Source organism: Camelina sativa, chromosome 19 (genome assembly GCF_000633955.1).
Source record: "Camelina sativa cultivar DH55 chromosome 19, Cs, whole genome shotgun sequence".
NCBI lineage: Eukaryota > Viridiplantae > Streptophyta > Magnoliopsida > Brassicales > Brassicaceae > Camelina > Camelina sativa.
The window spans coordinates 13,322,499-13,343,805 of NC_025703.1; positions in this window are offsets into that span (position 1 = coordinate 13,322,499).

Consider the following 21,307-nt stretch of genomic DNA (forward strand, 5'->3'; position numbering starts at 1 on the left):
TGGTTTTTTTGTATCCGATAAAATATTTAAAAATGTAGAGACTTTTAATTATCTAGCAATGAGATGCTTTTTATCAAGATTGTTTTTTCGTCTAATTAAACGTTTTAGAAAAGAAGTAGTCACATAATTTGTTTGGTAGTTGAGGGCACTAGAAAGAAACGATCTGTCATAACTTTTGGGTTTGCTTGCGTATGAGTCTTGACTCTTGACTATGTGCAGTGGAACCAAAATGAAGCCGGTAAATGGTGAAAATATATATTTTTTATACTATAGTAAAACTTCTATAAATTAATATTCGATAAATTAATAATACCTATAAATTAATACATTTCTCTGGTCTCAACTTGACACTAATGAATTTTAGACATTATTCGATAATATAATAAGATAATTATTTTGTTGAAAATCTTTTATAAATATATGGTTCCATCAATAATATAAATTAATAATTATATAAAATTATCTAAATATATGTATATATATATACACATTAATTTTTACTAGAGTTCATTGCAAAGATTTTTATTATCCTTAAAACATGATAATTGTTATTTTCTTTGTAATTGAATTTATAAAAATATTAGTTGTAATGATTAAATCTTTTTTTTAATATTTTTTAATCAAATTAGGAAATTTTTTTTATAAATTAATAATTATTAATTTATCGAGAAATTAAAACTTCTATAAATTAATAGATTTTCATGGTCCCAACATTATTGATTTATAGAGGTTTTACTGTATAATCAACGTATGTATTGAGTAAATTGAGTAAAATTTTTAGTTTTTTAGATAACAGAACATCTAGTAAATTTCTAAATTGGTACATGGAACGTCATATAAGCATTAAAAAGGGTATGCAGATTTTGTTTGAGCACGTGTTTTGTTGAACGTCGGCGAATCGCACAACAAAACAGAAAAAGAATTATTTTTACGATGGTGGGCCAAAATGGTCAATATTTTTGCTAGGCACATTATCAAAAAGCATATATTAAAATGCACTTAGTGATAAATAGAAAAAGCAATACCATGTGTAAATACTCTGAACGATTACTGTACATCAACTATAATGCTGATGTGTTTTGATAGCTTTTATCCATTATCCACGAAAGGGTTAACTGAATTTGGTCCCAAATTTTTTTCAAGAACTTAGTAAAATCCCATTTGCATGAGGAAACAAACATTAAATCATACTATATACTGAGCTACTCCAGAGATCACGGACTTGGTCCTATTCTTTCTATTTAATAATTTACAATGACGAATTTAAGATATGATGTGTTTGATATTAATATGTTTATAATACTAAGATTTGTTTTGAACTTCTAGATCTATAATCATTATAATGGTCCTACGATATAATCAAATATGTTATCCAGTCTCCTCGGTGTTGACCTACTGTTTAATGTTCAATAACTTCTTTTACAAGAAAAAAAACATAATCAATAACTTGTCATGCATTATCCACACCTAACATCACAAGTTTAGATTATTCATTATTGTATCCAATTCAATGAGGTAAAATATGTCTCTTTCAAAAAAAAAATGAGAAGCTGAAGGAAGAAATAACCTCAATTCCAAAAAAAAAAAATGTTCAGAAAATTTGAGCACGAGTTGAATAGGAAAAATGTAGATAGATACTGAACTACAAAAGCTCTCCAATAGTTGTTTGTGTAGTTTTTAAAATAAGGTTCATTTCATCATATATTTTTAATACAATTTGAAATGAACATTAGAGTCATTTTCATTTCTAATTTATAGTAGAACTGACACGAGACAAATATTTGCAAATTTTCATATATTTGTTACTTGGATTGCCTCGTTCAAGATTCATATCAAATACTACTAGCCTACAAAACGACTGCCAAAGTGTCAACAAGTACTTAACCCGGTTTATTATTTTGTCATAATCATTACTTGAATTTGAGATAATCGTTACTTGAATTTAAATACTAAAAAATGCCAACAATAACTGGGCTGAATTAGTTATTGGGCTTTTGTAACTTATGTTAGTTTTGTGTTGTTATTTGTTTGGTTACGGGAACTTAATGACACAACAAAACAGGTAACAACGGGACAAGTATGAGTTAATAAGTAGCTTGACCAGTGACTAAATCGTGTTTGTTGGTAGTAATTGGCTTCAAGCATGTTACAATATTCTGACTTGAAAAGTTGAATATATTGGTAATTGAAGAATTCACCTCCCAGAGTATGTAGTTTTTCTTACAATCGAATGTTAGCTCTTTGTTTTTAGTTTTTACCATTCATATGTTTGGTTTCTTAAACTAAAACTATGTTAAGCTTCTGAAATAATGGCGCCTACTCTAGTGTTTTGAATCCACTTCACTCTTGCATTAATTTGACTTTATCAATTTCTGATCAGCCCCATACTTCTAAGTTCATTATATCTTTCGTAACTGATAAGCCCATCCGATTATAGCACAACATACAATATTTCAGTTGAACTCACTAGGCCTTGTTTGCTCTAACATTTGTTTTTGTGTATGCTGTTATAATAGAATTTCTTCCAAATGAAATCATATTTTTTTTGTTCTTTTCTAAAATTTAACGCTAAACTTAAATACAGGAGAGATGTTGGTGTTGGGAGTTGGTTTCTACATTTTACAAAAAAATTTTTTTTTGAATACTGAAAAATTTATGAAGAATTTAGAAGATTTTTGTTCTAATTATACAGAAAACAATGCTATAAGATATTTGCTTGTGTGCATTTTTCGTTTTTTTTTGTAATTCGCATATGTACCAATCATACCTAATCATTTCCAATGTTTCATACATCTTAGAATTACTAGATATTGTATTGTTTAAACCCTTCATATTTTCTAGAAGAGTTTTTTTCAACAAATATGTGTACAATAATAGTCATATCCAAATTTTCTTGACACCACTATTTTATTATAATAGGGACTATACAATGTCTAGCTACTAGTGAGAGTAGCTAGGCAAAGAGATCATATTTCAATTTATCACAAATAGTTACATTCTGGTTCCTATAGTACAAGATTGTATGTATAAACCAATGACCAGATGCACGTAGAATATATCATATCTATAAACCAATGACCTTAACGCATAAAAAGTTGAAGTTTGTTCAAAGTTAGGCAAACGTTGTGTTTGTCAAATCGTAAACAATCATAGATTCGTAATCACTCATCGTTTTAGTCATCTAAATGTAAAAGTCCCAGTATTCCACTATCCTTTTACTATAGTGAAAAGTTTTCACTGAAAACTAAAGAAACTCATGATTAGTAGTATTCTATGTATGTTATTATGTGCACTTACAACAAAAGAGTGAGCGAAATACATAAAACAATGTAAGTCTAATGGTTTAACCAGTTTCATTGCTGTGTCATTTCCGAAATTTAATCCGACGTGTTGCTGAAAATAGTACAATAATACAAAGAAACAAAAGTTATCCTCAATTCTGTTTTTTTCTTCTTCTTCTTTAACATAATTTTTTATTCATTTTCGCCAAACAGGACATCGTTTTATCCTCAGTTTACGTTGCATGAACCATTATTCTTTGAATATTAACTTAGTAGAGACTTCCTTGTTCTTGAATTAGGTGGTAGCAACTTGAGTTCATAGAATAGATGAAGCTCATGAAAACCATTTACATTTACAAGTCATAGGTTAGTTAGCATATATCAAGAGATTTGGATTTGGATATGGATATGTAACTATAGTATATATTAAGAGATTTGGATTTGGAGTAGTAATTTCCATAGTAGTATAATACTAGTATTAGTATGTAACGAGAATTTTTTTCAATATATTGAGTTCGGATTTGGACATCCGTTTTTCTTGCGTAAACTATGCCAATATCATATTGGTAGTATTACTTTCAGAAAATTTGTTTGCCAATTTTGTAATTACGTAAAATATTATTTCTTCTGTTGTACAAAGAGAACCATTTTGACTTGTAAAACATGTTAATAAGTTATTTAAGTGTACTAATATTTTTTTTTAATAAAGGGCTTTCTATTAATTGCATGAAAAAGAAATAAAGAAAAATAGAAAAGCCCATCCCGGCTCTAGTTTTTAGGGTTTTAAGCCCAACAACAAAATAACTGAAACACATGGTAAAAGATCTTAGTTTTGAACCCTAGGCAACCCTAGGCGATGAAATAGTAGATGATGATGAAGATTGGTGATGATCGCAAAAGCTGAGGCTAGGAAAACCAAAACTGAAGCATCGAGGTAGATACAGATGGATTTGCGGCTCTGTAGGACTCTATCCGGTTCCTCATGGTTGAATCTATGAGGCGAAGGAGGCAATCGACATATCTGTAGGATCGCTGATGTAGTCGGGTATTTCTCTCATTCCACAAGATGTATAAAGTGCTCTGCCATGCCATAAGAGTTAGTCTTTTCTGTAGTTTCAGCCCCTGGAAGTTGGTCATTTGGGCTAAAGTTGCATCCCAAGAAGTAGACGGTTGCAGACCACACTTAGCCGCTGTTGGCTGCCAAACAGACCAGGTATAGTGACATTGGAAGAATAGATGGTCTCGGCTCTCAGGGGAATTATTGCAAAGAAGGCATGATGGATCAGTCTGTAAACCCCATTCGAGAAGACGGTCTCTGGTAGGGCATCTGTTTAAAGCTATCAGCCAAGCTAAGAAGCTATGCCTAGGGATTCCTCCCTTGTTCCAAATCGCCACACTCCAAGGGACTAAAGGCGATTGTTGACGAAACAGATCATAGACACGTCCTAAGGAAAATCGCCTAGTAACTACACTATCTAACTCCCACTCATAGTAATCAGGGTCATTAGTAAGGGCGATAGTTGTTATGTAAGTATGTAAAGAAACCTGATTCTGCGATCTGGGGTTTGGAAGCGCCCAACGACTACGATTGTAAAGCTGTTGAAGAGTTGCTCGTGGTGGAATTCCCATCCTTGAAGATCGAGTAGAGGGTAAGAAGCTTGATAAGTTTCCAAAGGGGGACCAATTGTCGGACCAAAATCTACAGGTAGCTCCATTTCCCACTCGCAGTTTAATCCAGTTATAGGCTAAGTCTTTCATCTTGAGAAGCTTATTTGATAGCCAAGAGAAGTTTGATCTTTGTTTCATTGTCCAGAAGCTGCTCAAGTCACCCCGGAGGAAGTGAGTCCTGTACCACGCCACCCAAACAGAGCCTGCTCTGAAAAACAACAGCCAAATCAACTTTAGGACACAAGTTTTATTCCAGTAAGTCAGGTCCCATATCCCTAATCCTCCTTGATCTTTTGGCTTTGTTACCGTCTCCCACGACACTCTCGCACTATGATGACCTTCCAAAGTTCCCTTCCACAGGAAAGCGCTACAGATGGAGTTTATCTTTCGGATACAAAACTTTGGAAGCACGAAGGAGGAGCACCAGAAATTGGTGATTCCTGCAACTACAATGTTAATGAGAAGCAACCTCCCAGCAAAGGATAAGGATTTTGAACACCAGTTGTTTATTTTTCCTTTTACTTGTTGCAACAGAGGCTCGCAATTTTGAATAGTAAGCCTTTTTGTACACAGGGGAACTCCAAGGTAACGAACAGGGAGGGTGCCATGAGGGAGACCTGTGGCATTGCTAATCGAGTCTATTTCGGCTTCTGTCAGTCCCCCTCCATAAAAAGATGATTTTTGGATGTTGACCGCTCCTCAAACTCTTTAAGGACTTGAAGAACACTTTGAACAGAGGTCAGAGAGCCATCCAAGAAGATTAGGAGGTCGTCGGCGAAGCAGAGGTGAGTGAGTCTTGAGGTGTCGCAATTGTGATGATACTCAAACTTTCCTTCCTCTGCAGCTTTGTTCAACATTAAAGAGAGGTTATTCATGGCTATTACAAACAGGTAGGGTGAAAGTGGATCGCCCTGTCTTAGTCCTCTTTTTCCTTTAAAATATCCTTGCACTGTTCCATTAAAGTGAATAGTGAAGTTTGTTGTGCAGATACACGCCTGGAGCCACCGCAAGTATTGATCCGGGATATGTAGTGCCTGCAGACATGTAAACAAAAAATCCCAGGAAAGTGTATCGAAAGCCTTTGCTATATCCACCTTAATCACAATACGCTTAGGACCATGGGCTTTATGATATCCATTCACTATTTCAGCATCAAGTATTGTATTTTCCAGGAGAAGCCTATCCTTGACAAATGCTGTTTGGTTTGGCAGGATTAGAGATGGCAAAAACGGTTTGAGTTTGTGAACAAGGAGTTTTGATACCACTTTGTATAGAGTGTTCAAGCAAGAGATTGGTCGGTAGTCCGCTATTGAAGAAGCTCCCGGTTTCTTTGGAATCAAAGTCAGAATGGTGGCATTTGTAGATGCTGGGAGGAAAGAAGCATGGAAGAATTGGGCAATTGATGCAGTAACTTCTGTTCCTAGCACACTCCAAGCTGCCTTATAAAACCCTGAGGTGAAACCATCTGGTCCAGGAGCTTTGCTTGGATTCAACTTGTGCATAACCTTCGCTATCTCACCGGAAAAAGGGATGGAGGACATCATTTGAGAGTGGCCACTTGACGTCCTGTAAGAGTTCAGGTTCTGGAACCATTCTATCGAAGAACATATAGGAGGCTGCGAGAGAGTATCTGGCCCCAACAAGGATTTAAAATGTTGAATTGCATGGGCACTCATTGCCTCAGGGTCGAGTAGCAAGTCACCATTATCCAAGAGGAAGGATCGAATAGTGTTAAAACTGTCTCTTGATTGACACATTTTGTGGAAGTAAGATGTATTTAAATCTCCCTCTCTTAGCCAGTTTACTCTTGATTTCTGCTTGTAATAACTTTCCTCTATGGCTCGCAGGAAATGCCACTTGGATTGGACGTCTTTCTCTCGCTGAAAGGTTATTGGAGAAGGATCTTGTAGAGCCTGCACCTGCACAATCTTTAGCAAACGGTTAGTCTCACTCACTCTCTCTTGTATTTGGGAGAAGTTCTCTCTATTTAAAAGTTTAAGCTCTCGTTTTATGGTCTTTTGCTTCCAGCATAGATAACAGAGACTGTCAGCAAAGCTTCCGGCGTGAAACCATACCTCCTCAACATGACGATGGAAATTGGGATGCTTGGTTAGGTAGTTGTAGAATTTAAAGGGTCTCGTTCCAGATCGTGGGAGTTGGTAGGCAAGGTCAACAAGGCAAGGAGTGTGGTCGGAGGGGAAAGGAGGGAGATATGTAGCTGTGCTATTGGGTAAGTAGTTGATCCAATGGTCATTTACAAGGACTCTGTCTAGCTTTTTTGCGACAGGGGATGCCGGTTGATTATTGGTCCAAGTGTAGAAGGGCCCTAGAAAACGAAGATCAAAGAGGTCCATTTGGGAGAGACAATCCTTTAGCTCAGCCATAGGAGGGGTGATAGAGTTCACAGAGGGTGAGGAGTGCTCCTGATGGTGGGTTATTTGGTTAAAGTCACCACCAACCAACTAAGGACAAGAATCAAGAGAGAAAGTCTGCTGTAGTTTTAGAAGCTCAACCCAAAGGTCAGACCTCTCTGCTCTTATATTTGACGCATAGACTGCAGTGAACACAAACTGTACCTTATTTCTATTGTGACGTCATAGGTAAGAGTTTGCTTGGATTGGTGGAGCACTCGAATAGAAGCCGGATCCTTCCAAATTACAACAATACGTCCATCATCATCAGACAAGTGATTGGAGGTGTAATTCCATCCCGGACAAGTCGTTGCCATGATATGGTTCAAGGTAAGATCTTTAACATGTGTTTCCAAAAGAGCACCAAAAAGAGGCTTGTTGCTATTTAGTCAAATACTTAGGGGCTTATGCTTATCTGGATCATTTAAACCGCGGATATTCCAAAAAAAAGAGTTTTGAATCCATTAAAAACCGGATGGGGGGTCTCCCATCAAGGGAGGTCCTACTATACTAGAGTTAGATAAAAGGGTAGATGAGTTAGTCAAAACGGGAGAAGAGATAGGCAAAATGGGGTTTTTTGTGGTATTTAACAAAGGGGATTGGTGTTCAAAAGAAGAGGGTGGGGAGTGAAGGGTAGGGTGAGATCTAGACCTTTTAAAAGAAGAGGGACGTTTTTTCTCTGGTGATTGTGGGTAAGGGTAAGGAAGGCCTTGAGGAGTAATAGCAGCTGGGAGGCTTAAAATAAAAGGGCCTAAAGGGGTCGCAGAATAATTTTTTGAAGGGTTTTTTGGTTTTGAGTTTGGGCCTTGGGGTTTTGTGTTTGGTGTTTGGGATTTAGTGTTTTGGACTAAGGTAGGGGGATCAGTGTGCTTACTAGCGGATGAGAAAGCAATGGGTAATGAGTGGGGAGTTTCAGTAGTAGGTATCGTAGGTAAGGTGGAATTTAATGGTAAGGTTTGGAGTACCGAGAAGGGGTTCGCATTAAGTGTTTGAGTAACAGGGGGTTGGTTCGCATTCAATGCTTGAGTAACTGGGAGGTTGGGTTGATCATTAATAATGACCAGTGGAGAGAGCTTCTCCCCTTGAGAAGAAGAAGAAGCCTTTCAAGGCAAATTCTTCCCTTTGCTTTCAAAGGTTCCTTTTTTCTTGACAGAAATGTCTGGTTTGCGCGTAGGCTCGTTCTGAGGAGGGAGGAGGAGACAATTTCTTGCAATGTGTCCCAGTTCATTACAATGAAAACAGGAGGGGGGCAGCCACGGAATCTCTATTGCAACTTCCACAACCTGACCATTGTCTCGCATAACTCAACTATGTCCGGGAATGGCTTGGTAAGATCAACAACAACCTTAGCATGAGATATCTTTAGGTTGACGACATTGATGGTGTAGTCGTCTATTTCCTTTGGCTCTCCTACAAGGCCTGAAATCAAACTAATACCTTCTATAGTACGCAGGTCCAGAGGGATGTCAAACAAGTGGATCCAAATTGAAATAGAATCCATGTCTGGCGCGTCAGAGGAGTAGCTCGAGGACCATAGTATGGTATGGAACATTGAATCACCCACATACCAAATGCATTTCTCTATCACTTTCTGCCTAATATAATCATTAGGGATTCTTACCAACATTGAATTGGATTGGTAGTTCATATGGATTTCTAACTGCTGTCCCTTGCCCCACATGTGATTCAGGATGCTTTGAACTTGGTGGTATTGGGGTGCTCTACCTTTGAAGAAGCAAATGATTAAATCTTTATGGAGTTAAGCTCCTCTTTGAAAAACTTGGTCAGGAATGTGAACTCGGGGTCGTCCAGAATCAGCAATGGAGACTGGAGCAAGTCTTTTGAGAGTCCTGTCAACCGTCTTTCGAAGCTTTTCAACAGCAGTAGGGACTTGACCCGAGATAGCTGTCGCAGGTAGCCGTTGATGGGCCACTGGATGAACCATATCCGGATTCAAAGGTTTGTTGTTGTTTTGGGGGGCAGCATTTAGTGGCGGAGGGTTGGTGGTGGGTGTAGGAGCAGTATGGGAAGGGGTGGGTGGGTATTGTACTAGTATGGGGAGGGGTGGGGTTTGGTTCAGGTGGAATAGATGAGTTATGGATGGGTTTAAGAAGCGCAGTGGCCGATTTATTGGTAATAAGGGGAGAAGTTGATTTGGGAGTTAACACAATAAAGTTTGTTGGTACAGTGGTTACTTGAGGAACAATACATTCAGATCTAGGGTTTTGGGAGCCTTGACTTGTAGTTTCTTTGTTGGGGCTTTCAACCTGATACATTTCTACATCAGCAGTGAGTGAAAGGGATTCAGAGTCTTTCACAGCAGATCTAGAGCTCGGTACAACAGGCTCCAGAGGACGAGCAGTTTGTTGACCAGACTTTTGTTTTCTGATGCGATGAGAGGTGAGAGGAGGGAATTGGGTCAGGGAAGAGGAAGATGCTAGGTCCGGGGGGTCAGGAGGGAGGGGTGGAGGAGGGGATTGGATCCCACCAGCAGTAAGAGGTGATGGATTCACGGCGAAAGCACGATCATGTGAGAACCAGGAATTCGTCATTGGAACTGTGTCAGAGAAAGAACTTCAGTTTTTTTTTTTTTTTTTTTTTTTTTTNTTCGTGGGAAATAAAGTTAATACTAATATTTAGCGTATTGGAATTATATTTAAAATATATAGGTTATAGTTGAGAGATAATATATGAAGTAATGTTATCGTGTAAACCATTCTAAAATTCTTAAACAATGTTTGAAAAAAAAAAGGAACTTTTCTGTAAAGCATTTAATAAACTTTTATGTAGATTTACCAGTCATTTATCATCAATAGGGATAGCCGCCACCGTACATGCTAACCATTTACGATGGCATTCATCATGAATGAAATGCTTTTTATTATATCCTAATATTGTTATTTTATGTAAAAGTAAAGTAAAGAAGTCTTGCGATATGTTCATCTCCAGTTCATCAAAGCAGAGTGGAAAATTCCTACCAAATTTTGAGAAATCATTTGTTGTTTCAGCTAATGAACTGGTTTTGAAAAGTATATCCTCTTGGGGCTACTAATTCAATCATCATGTCTATATATAATATAATCTTTATGAAACTTTGGAATGACAAGGTATAATAAAATACGTCTTAGTGGAATATATAGTATTAATAAACTTTATCAATCATGAAGTAAATTTTGCTACGCTTCTACCAACGCTTTCTCAAATAAAGAAAGATACAATTGAAAGTTGGATGAGCCAGCCAATAATATATAGCTCAATAGAGTAACTGGCTAACTGCAAGAAGGAAAAGTCAGGATAGTGGTCTTTCTTTTTGTTAGCCGCAGGCTAGACAAGAAAGTAAATAAAAATTTCAAATTTGGGGATCATTTTTCTAATTTGCAACCATTTACGAATCCTTCTCGATAAAAATTATTAAAATCTTCAATCCTTTAGAATGATCAATATCTACAACTACATCGGTAGACAATTGATGTCATATTATAGAATCCTTCTCGATCAAAATAAAACCTCACATGCTTTTGGCGGTGTGAACATTACCTTGAACTAAGTAAGGTTCACTAATCAAGCATTTAAAATACTTGGTATTACTATGTCAGCAAGTCAAAAACATCTAGACATGATCTGCATGAAAATAGATTCACATCTTAGCCATGTAAGCCAACCACTTAATTTGGTCACATTCGCGGTAAAAAACACGCAATTCATAACATTTTATTTTCAGAGGACAACACCTAAACTTGTTTTCTAATTGGGTTAGGTAAAACCATTAGAAATACCTCTATTCTCACTTGATATATGAGGCGAAAATAATGGAGAGGAGGATTTAATTAAGATCCAAATTTTATTATATGATATTATCTCTCTTAGACTTCACTATCGGTAGGAAAATCCTTTGAATCCTTTGTCCATATATCATAGCTTAAGCCAAAATTTCTTCTCGAAATCTAACTTCCGCCAAGTAACGTTGACCCATTATAACTAGAGCGTCGAAGAGTCCTCGAGAGGCTACCATGAATGTGTTGTTTTGTCATGTCAATTCTCCGGAAAGATGGTCAGTGCCGTGCCAAGGTCAATAGAAGCCTAAGGCAAAAAAAAAATGTAGCTTCTCACATTCTAATTTTGAGAGAAGTTTTATTTTATTTTAGTTTAAAAAAGGATATATTATTCATTTTCAAAACAAATTTCTAAAAAGCAAGATTTAGTAGCTAATGCAAAGGAAAGACAAACAAAATTTCCATAAATGTAAACTATATGAGTCTTTGTTTTTAAAAAAAATCTTATAACATGAGAAGGTTTTTCTCAATTTTTGCTATTGAGATGACACTTGGCTTACTATATTTCTGACACCTTAATTTTTTTTGGACCTAATTAACTACAGGTCCATAAAAAAAAAGTCATCTACATTTTCTTCCTCCCTTCTTTAATGAACATATGCATCCCCCAAAAATCTAAAGCCACCTTATATCAGTTGTGGTTAGATTCATTACAGAACTATACCAACATTAAATTAAATTTATAAGTTTGAATTGTTGGGTTTAATTTCTGTGTTTGAATCTTATATAATTTTTCACGGGCATAAACGAAATCAAAGTTAAGTAAGATGGTGGGTAGGTATTATTTAAGTAAATTAGTTTAAAATATTTAAAATTTGTTTATATAAAATTAAAAATGAGCTTACTTTCTAGAAAATTATGTAAGCTTGTGTAATGGTTTTGATCTAATTCTACAATTATTTTGTTCGATTCACACTTATTATTTGAAACGTCATGGTATTTTTAAATTACATAAAATTTAGAAGTTTTCATATTAGGAATTTCAGAATAAATTATGAACATAATCAGTTATGTTTTGATTTGAAATAATAACATCATTTTATGCCTTGCCTTATACCCACTATTTTTCTCAATTTTCATTTTTGTTTATATTACTTCTCATTTTTAACTGATAATTTTGAAACACTTGCGAATTTGTGATCATTAATATTTGATTTCAATCCCTTCTCCTTCTTAAAGGCTCAAACATTCTATAAAGTTTATTTTTCTAAAAACAACCTATTACCATACAAACACATACTCTTTCAGACTATTATGAAAACTAAAACATTTACTTTCTATTCTATCCTCGATTCAATATCCAACGAATAACAAAACACCGGTAACAATAGTATCGTTGTTCGGATCATCCGTTTTTTGGAAGTTTCTAACTTTAGATGAACTATTATCTTACTAAGTCTTGAATATTTTTTTCCAAAAAATGTTCATCTTTTCATGATTTATGCAATCATTTTAAAATATTTTTATAAGAAAATAAATAATTTCATGTGTATTTGGTTTTAGAAGAATTTTAATATAATGATGGTGGGCGTCAGATTCTTACTGAGTTGAAAGAAACCTTACTATATTAAATCATCTAATAATAAAGTAAAGTTTTCTTTTGGAAAGCTCCAAAATATTGTCATTTAATGTTCTCTTCTTCCACAAGTGTCATTTTGTTTCTTTTAATTTTTAGTTTAACAAATTTATTCAATTGAAATTACATAATAAAATTTTCGCTTAACAAATAATTTGATGCTTAAATAGTTTAAGGATATAAGATTATAATATATATATTTGGGTTGTATAGGATAATGTCGAGTAATAATTGGTTGTTTTTATCTCCACACTTGAATATAAATAATTCAAATAATCTTGATATTACATTATTTTATTTCACTTTTAATCCATTTAAATTAAACTAAAATATATTTTAATATGTAATATCTAAATAACAAATGGGAATTGAATATATTTTTTGATAAAGAGATAACTGTATTATATTTCTGTTTAAAGAGAGGAGTAAATATATATTTAAATTCATGAGTTGATTAGCAGAGATTCATTTTTTTGTTTTTGTTACAATTAAATTGTTATCTTTCTTTCCAAACTCAAAATTTTCATCCTAGATATATTTGTTCATCTTGTTCTTATGAGATAGACTTTGTTTGATGAGAATATATCCTCTTTTGCCAAATCGACGGGGGCTCACCAAAAAGAGAAAAGTCACATTCTATTTGTATGGTAAAGAAATTGGAAAGTTTTATATATATGGAATATTTCTAGTTTGTGACTTTGATTACTAAGCTTAGGCAATAAATCTCTACCTAGGTTAAACGAAGACTAGACTAGGAAATAGTCTATAACATATGTTATGAGTGGTCGGTTTGGTATTTTCATGTTTATAATTATAGATCCTATCGTTATGGCTGAACATAATTTGCACTACTTAATTATTTTGACCCATCACATAACCGAAAAATAACAGGGGTATTGAATCTAACATTTTAAAGGATTTTATAGTATTCTTAAAATCCTCTGTTTTTCAATCAAGAATTTTTAAAAATCTTATGAAATCCTATGTTATTCGCATAAGATTTATATAAAATCCTTTAAAAAAGTTCAGAATCTTTTGTTATTCAATCAATAGTTTATACTTTTCTTGACCCTCCTCTAATATTTCCAGCTTAACTTGATGAACAAACATGTGGTTTTGGTGTGAATATTGGACTCAAAGGTTATGAAAAGATGTTAAATAAAATCTACCAAGGCATTGGAGGTAATTAGAGAACTTTGAGTCTTGAAGATCTTCTTATCAATTACACAAGAGTTGATGAGAAGACTAACAAAAACTGTGTTCTTATTCTCTTAAACATGAAAGGTTAAAAGAAGACTAGACTAATTCATATTACAGCAGAATAAGACAAAGAATTACAAAGCTTCAATCATTTACACCCTTTCATACTAAGTTTTAGTTCTTTCCTACATTTTTTACATTCCTAGCCACGTTCATCGTGTCTACAAATTCATTTGATGTACCTCCAGCGTTCATCTGCCTAATCTGCATTAAAAGTTATTTTAGGAATAATTTCATTGACGTAATTTTTTTCTAAAAAATGAAATAATTTACCATTATCTTCAGCCTCCAAAAAAAAATTAGACAAAGAAAGTAACTAGCTACCTCGTTTTTGTAGACGACTATCTTGGCTCTCTTTAGCTCAATCTCCCTTTGGAGTCGACCTGCGACCTCAGGAACAGCCCCAACATTCACTTGCTCAGTTGCATCATTGATCTCCGTTTCCAACCTCGTAATACTCTATATACATTGGTAAAAATAAGGAAATCAAGGGGAAATCAAGGGGAAAACCGTACATTTTCAAGCTCCTGAACGGCTTCAGTCACGGTACGGGTAGGAGGGGTAGGTGCTCTCCTAAAACAGGAAAAGGTTTCTCTCATTTCTCAGCCGCTCTCTGAAGTCTGAACCCTAACTCCGCGAATCAATAAATTACAGCAAATTTATATTTGGGCAACAATTTTACGGATTCGGTTTATTTTGACTATATAATCGTGCGTCGTCGGTTGGTATTTTCATGTTTAAAATTATGGATCTCATTGTTATGTCTCAACATATTTTGTACTACTTAATTATTCTTACTCATCACATAACCGAAAAATAAATGTACAATTGGATAATTCATAACAAATGGGATAAAATATTTTCATATAAATTTTTAATTCGTAAAATGACTAAGAATTATATTAATCCGGGTGCTATTGTATATGTGCGTTATTTTTATGTAAATTACAAAAAAAAAAAAAATCTAGACGTGTTTACTTTGGAACGGGAAACACGTCACAGTCCCGTCACATCCCCTCACGTCCTAATCCATCTCCTCTTGTCCTATCTCATCCCATCTCATCTTGTATCGTCTCATCCAGTATGGTCTCTTCCCGTCTTGTCCCATATCCATCAGAATTTTTGTCTTATGTTAGACAATCTTTTGCAACGCCTGTCGCACCAATAACCTACTGGTGGATTTGGATATCCACAGTGATGAGTTAGGATCGATGCCCTGCAGGGCCAGCTTGGGGACTGTTGGGCCGGCTAGCAGTGGGCTAGTGGGGTCCACGGACGGTCCGTTGGGGCAGCTAGCGGTGGGCTAGTGGGGTCTGTGGGACGAGTTGTTACAAGCCTTCTCCTCCGGCACCGGTAAAGCTTCTGCTTGCCGGCGTTGGGACTCTTGCATCTCTTTCATCTCGTGTTTCTCAAAGATCTTTCTTGTATTGTCGATTTGGCCACTTTCTCAATCTTTTCAAAGTCTCCCTGGTAAACCTTATATCGACGGCGGCCTGAACTTCTCTGATAATTCTGAGAGGCTTTTCCCGGTGAATCCCCTCTCACCTCAACCGCTGATAGCCCTATCTCCGTCGCACCTAAACCCAGAGAAATCCCCTTTTTCCAGCGGCATATGAACTCTCGAACCGGAGGCGAGTCTCTCTGATTCCCCCAGATCTAAAGATGCTGGATCTCCCTTGTTTCCTATTGAAGACCTCCCTTTCCGGATCTCGCCGCCGGTATTGATCTCCACACCTCTCCCTCGGTTCCAGCCTGATCCCTCAAGATTCGGCTGTAAGCTCTCGGGAGTCCTACCGTCAGATTGGTTCAGACTGGGTTTTGCTCCGGTGATGACATCGAGAATGAGCGGCGGCGGCGAAACCCTAACGTCCCTTGGTGATCCTCGATTGAACCCTTCTTTTTGCCAAATGGGCTTCGGCCCACTTATCTTCTCATCGAGGCCCTGTAACCCAAATCCTAATCTGCCAAAGTCCAGGTTCGTTCTATTTTTTTTATTGCTCTCCCGTAACATACATTTGTGTCGATACATGGAACCATTTGTCCGAAGACTGCATTTGGGACATGATCAATCAATGTTGCTATGGGGATACAATCTTTATTTGAAAACCTGGAAATTAGAATCACCCAAGAGTACTACTCATGTTTATCAATGCTTGAAGAAGACTNCCGCTCTCTGAAGTCTGAACCCTAACTCCGCGAATCAATAAATTACAGCAAATTTATATTTGGGCAACAATTTTACGGATTCGGTTTATTTTGACTATATAATCGTGCGTCGTCGGTTGGTATTTTCATGTTTAAAATTATGGATCTCATTGTTATGTCTCAACATATTTTGTACTACTTAATTATTCTTACTCATCACATAACCGAAAAATAAATGTACAATTGGATAATTCATAACAAATGGGATAAAATATTTTCATATAAATTTTTAATTCGTAAAATGACTAAGAATTATATTAATCCGGGTGCTATTGTATATGTGCGTTATTTTTATGTAAATTACAAAAAAAAAAAAAATCTAGACGTGTTTACTTTGGAACGGGAAACACGTCACAGTCCCGTCACATCCCCTCACGTCCTAATCCATCTCCTCTTGTCCTATCTCATCCCATCTCATCTTGTATCGTCTCATCCAGTATGGTCTCTTCCCGTCTTGTCCCATATCCATCAGAATTTTTGTCTTATGTTAGACAATCTTTTGCAACGCCTGTCGCACCAATAACCTACTGGTGGATTTGGATATCCACAGTGATGAGTTAGGATCGATGCCCTGCAGGGCCAGCTTGGGGACTGTTGGGCCGGCTAGCAGTGGGCTAGTGGGGTCCACGGACGGTCCGTTGGGGCAGCTAGCGGTGGGCTAGTGGGGTCTGTGGGACGAGTTGTTACAAGCCTTCTCCTCCGGCACCGGTAAAGCTTCTGCTTGCCGGCGTTGGGACTCTTGCATCTCTTTCATCTCGTGTTTCTCAAAGATCTTTCTTGTATTGTCGATTTGGCCACTTTCTCAATCTTTTCAAAGTCTCCCTGGTAAACCTTATATCGACGGCGGCCTGAACTTCTCTGATAATTCTGAGAGGCTTTTCCCGGTGAATCCCCTCTCACCTCAACCGCTGATAGCCCTATCTCCGTCGCACCTAAACCCAGAGAAATCCCCTTTTTCCAGCGGCATATGAACTCTCGAACCGGAGGCGAGTCTCTCTGATTCCCCCAGATCTAAAGATGCTGGATCTCCCTTGTTTCCTATTGAAGACCTCCCTTTCCGGATCTCGCCGCCGGTATTGATCTCCACACCTCTCCCTCGGTTCCAGCCTGATCCCTCAAGATTCGGCTGTAAGCTCTCGGGAGTCCTACCGTCAGATTGGTTCAGACTGGGTTTTGCTCCGGTGATGACATCGAGAATGAGCGGCGGCGGCGAAACCCTAACGTCCCTTGGTGATCCTCGATTGAACCCTTCTTTTTGCCAAATGGGCTTCGGCCCACTTATCTTCTCATCGAGGCCCTGTAACCCAAATCCTAATCTGCCAAAGTCCAGGTTCGTTCTATTTTTTTTATTGCTCTCCCGTAACATACATTTGTGTCGATACATGGAACCATTTGTCCGAAGACTGCATTTGGGACATGATCAATCAATGTTGCTATGGGGATACAATCTTTATTTGAAAACCTGGAAATTAGAATCACCCAAGAGTACTACTCATGTTTATCAATGCTTGAAGAAGACTGGCCATGGAACCCCTTTTAACGTGGCAATGTCTAGTATTGATAAGGACAATTCTCCATACTCCCGCTTTGTTCGGGAATGTGGCTTCGACTTCCCTTGGAATCGTTTGTGATTTGGTGTTTCACCGTCCTTGTCTCCGATATCTCTTGAAAATGCTGTCGAATTATCTATTATTTTTATCGTTTTATGCTTATGGTTGTAATCCCCTTGAATTTGGTCTTGTATTGGCAAAAACTCAGATTTGTAAGCTCGTTTTCGAATGATTGAATGAAATGAGACCTTTGCACAAAAAAACAAAAAAAGAGAAAACGAAGAAAATAAATAAGACAACTTGGTTTGTTATCCACAAGTGGTAAAAAGCTTAATACTTAGGTGGAGAAAAGCATTTAAAATGTTGGAAAGTATCACTATATATGTTACTGTCAGTGGTATTACTCACTCGTCTTTAAATAAAACGAACATAGGAAAAGTCGAATTGAGAGGTCTATAAATAATGAACCGACGCTTAACTATTTAGTAGTGTGTTTAAGTCGACCAAAGTTATACCAATTGGTTGTCCAAAAAAAAAAAAAAAAAAGTTATACCGATTATTATCCGAAGTAATTTTTTTTTTTTGGAATCGAGTTTTGGAAAGATCAATGTTAACTTCCAACAACTGTATACAACTATTGAGTCTTAATCATGTAGCACGTATGTCACACGTTTTGACCATCATTTTGATTAGACTACCACAAATGGAATATTGCGCTCTTTGTTTCGAATGAATCTATCTAAAAATTTTGGAACGACTTTTTCATAAATTTCTTTTCCAAAGAGAAAAAAACATGTAATATTGCAAATGAATATCTAAAATAGATTACAGTAAAACCTCTATAAATTAATAAGGTCGGAACCATGAAATTTTATTAATTTATAAAAGTTTTAATTTATCGATAAATTAATATTTTATTAATTTATGAAGATATTTTCTCATTTTTATAATTTTGAAAAGTTTCAATTACAAAATAAGATATTTTTGTTATCATTCACATTTTAAAAGAATTTTCTTAATCTATAATCTTGAATATCGTAATAGGATGAATGTCAATTGTTTACTGAATTATTTAGGTAAAAATGATAAATGTTAGAAATTTAAAGTTTAGAAGAAATTGTTAGTACTATATTTCATGGTAATGATAAATTCGAAGAATATATTATGATACCTTTAGAAAGAGTTACTAAATAAGCAATCATTGAATCTAAGACTCTCTATAATTTTTGGATGTGATCTGAGAAGACAATAATAAAAACGATTAGAGATGAGCTCTATTAGAATGCAAATTAAAGAATAGTCAAATAACAATAGAGTCATATTTCAATATATTTTTTTAGATATATATATATATATATATATATATTAGTTTATTTGATTATTAATTTATGATATTGACGGGACCATATTTTACATAGGATTTCTAAAAAACATATTATCTTATTATTTTATCCAAATGTGTCATTTTTTACACTGGCCCAATTCGGGACCGAAAGAATTTATTAATTTATAGCGAGTATTAATTTAAAGAGTATTAATTTATAGAGGTTCTACTGTATATTTTTTGACACACTATCCATTTTACATCTTTATATTATAAGAAAATATGTGAAATCGTCGATTTGACAATTTAACTTTTGGAAATCAAAATTTTATCAAAACATTTTATTGGAGAAAAAACACCTAATCAAAATTTTATTGAAAATAATATTTTTGATGGATTTTCGACAAAATTTAACCGCCATAAATTTTTAAAATTTCAAACTGATTTTTGACGGTTTTTTTTTTGAAAAAAAAATTGAACGATAGTTTTCTAATTAGTTAGAGATTTATATCGAGTTTTTGATGGATTTGTATCTTATTAATAAAATTTAATATAAATTAATTTCATTAGATAAATCAGTTCTGTAAATATAATCAAATGTCTCTGCCTGTTAAAAAAAAAAAAAAAAAAAAAAANAAAAAAAACTCGTTGATTTGATAATCTAGAGTCCTAGCTAGACTATGTACGATGCATGGTGGAAACTGGATTGTCAATTTAAAACCGGAAATCCTAAGTATTGCTAACAGAATACAATCTGTGAAGTCAAAGTCTTGACAGAACTTATGGATAATAACGCGGAGGAATTAATATCTCAATTCAATTGTAATTATGAAAAGAATCTTGGACATTTTGTACACACACACAATACGTTCAACTAAATATATCCTGTATGAATTTTGTAGTTTCGGTCTTGGTAGAGTGAATGAGGTATTAGTTGTTATAAAGTCTTCCAAAATTGAGTTCACATAATTTGGAGCTAAATGCTAAGATAAACGTTGATCGATCATCTGCTAATTACCAAACTTTGGAGTTTGGACGTCGATAATAGAACAAGTAGCAATTTAGAGGTAGTTATAATATACTCCTAATTTCGCATTTTAGCCATAATTAGATTATTAACTTTTTAATTAAATATGTCTATAAATCTACTGTAGATGTAATTAAGCAGTCATACATCATTAGTATCATAATAAATTATCATAGTGATGTCATCATGATCATTATCGAGAATAATAGCATAATGGCAGCTTGTAATAGTGATGCCGTCATGTAAATAAGCTTCGAACAATATTTGATGAAGAGATCTAAACGACGGCAAAAAAACATATCGTTGTAAATTACCAAATCAATCTGAATTTCAACAATAAAGTAAATAAAGAATATTTTATTAACTTTTCTATAATTTTTTTTGGAGTACCGTAAATGAACTCAACGATGGAGGAAAACTTAGGAATAGGCCAAAAACAAACCTTAATCAAAAAAACAAACCGAACCTAACAGATTCGTAATCAAGTGATTCAATTTGGCTTTGATTTTTTCCAAAACCTTGGTTACGATTATCAGAATTCTTTTGGTTTTAGTTTGGTTTGAATTAAAATTGTAAAACCGTTGGTTTGAGTTTCTATATTTTTTTATAATACAACTTGTATGATTAGTGTTTAATTGCAAAAAAAAAAAAAAAAGATTTTTGTTTGATCATTTTTGCAATATTTCTTTCCTCTTGTCGGTGATATAAGCTAAATAAATACATTTTTGCAATCTAAGGATAGTTTTTTGAGAAAATTTATATCAATACTTGTCAGAAGAAGAAAATAAGAAAGAAAATTCTTTGAAAGATGATATAGTTTAATTATAATAATACTATGTTCACTACTATTTAATTGATGAAGTATGTTGGAATGTACTTATACGGTTTCATAATTTTTAAATCAAAGATGTGATATTTGAAGATAATTTTTATTTTGAAAATTGATATAACAATTTTCCAAGTAGCCGTTTGACCAAAATAAAAAATCTTCAAATAGCCGGAACTGAACCAAATCAAACCACACATAGTTTTTTTTTTTTTTTTTTTTTTTTNGTCAACCAAACCACATATAGTTTTTAAATAGTTTTAGTTTTCAAATATCGATAAACCAGAAAAAAAAAAACCAAATTACAGACGGTTTTTAATTTTTTATATGGTATAAAATAGATATA